The 1,094-nt window shown below is 42.9% G+C and overlaps 1 pseudogene; it reads left to right on the forward strand.

Annotated features, from left to right (window-relative positions):
• The first annotated feature begins 208 nt into the window (after positions 1-208).
• On the forward strand, positions 209-775 carry LOC101991790 (annotated as a pseudogene).
• Positions 776-1,094: the final 319 nt, after the last annotated feature.

A 1,094-nucleotide genomic window follows, 5' to 3' on the forward strand; every position in this document is an offset into this window, starting at 1 on the left:
TTACACTATAAAGATATGATAACAAAAAAATGGTAAAATACTGGCCCAAACAAACAAACAAACAAAAAAATAGAACCATAGGAACATAGTTCAGTGGAACAACATGGAAAACATGAATTTAATTCCACACTACAGTCACCTAATTTTTGACAAAGATGCCAAAAATACAGAGTGTGGAGGAAAAGCATCTTCAAGAAATGATGCCCTTTTCGGCCGCGGTAGCCATCTTTCAGTAACTCACCAAAATGACAAACACAAAGGGAAAGAGGAGGGGCACTCGCTATATGTTCTCTAGGCCCTTTAGGAAACATGGAGTTGTTCCTTTGGCCACGTACATGCAAATCTACAAAAAGGGCGATATTGTAGACATCAAGGGAATGGGCACTGTTCAAAAAGGAATGCCCCATAAATGTTACCATGGCAAAACCAGAAGAGTCTACAATGTCACCCAGCATGCTGTGGGCATCATTGTAAACAAGCAAGTTAAGGGCAAGATTCTTGCCAAGACAATTAATGTGCACATTGAACACATCAAGCACTCGAAGAGCAGAGACAGCTTCCTGAAGCAGGTGAAGGAGAACGACCAGAAGAAAAAGGAAGCCAAAGAGAAGGGCACCTGGGTTCAGCTGAAGCGCCAGCCTGCTCCACCCAGAGAAGCACACTTCGTGAGGACTAACGGGAAGGAGCCTGAGCTGCTGGAGCCCATTCCCTACGAATTCATGGCCTGATGTACAAAAAGAAATAAAAGACCTGGACTATAAAAAAAAAAAAAAAAGAAATGATGCTGCGAAAAATGTCTGTGCAAGAGAAGGAAATTAGACTTTCACCTCTCACTCCACACAGAAATCAGCCCCGGAAGGACTGAAGACCTCGGTTAAAAGCTGAATCTTTGAAATTGCTGGAAGAGCAGGGAGTCCACAACAACGCACAGGGACAGGCAAGGCCCTGTTAAGCAGGGCTCTGTTGTTCAAGTGATAAAGCCAAAAACTGACAAATGAGGCCTCATAAAACCAAAAGGCTTTAGTACGCCAAAGGAAACAGTCACCAGAGTGTAAGAAACAGTCTAGAGAACGAAGGAAAAATCTATATCAGTT

The sequence above is a fragment of the Microtus ochrogaster genome, unplaced genomic scaffold (genome assembly GCF_000317375.1).
Source record: "Microtus ochrogaster isolate Prairie Vole_2 unplaced genomic scaffold, MicOch1.0 UNK11, whole genome shotgun sequence".
NCBI lineage: Eukaryota > Metazoa > Chordata > Mammalia > Rodentia > Cricetidae > Microtus > Microtus ochrogaster.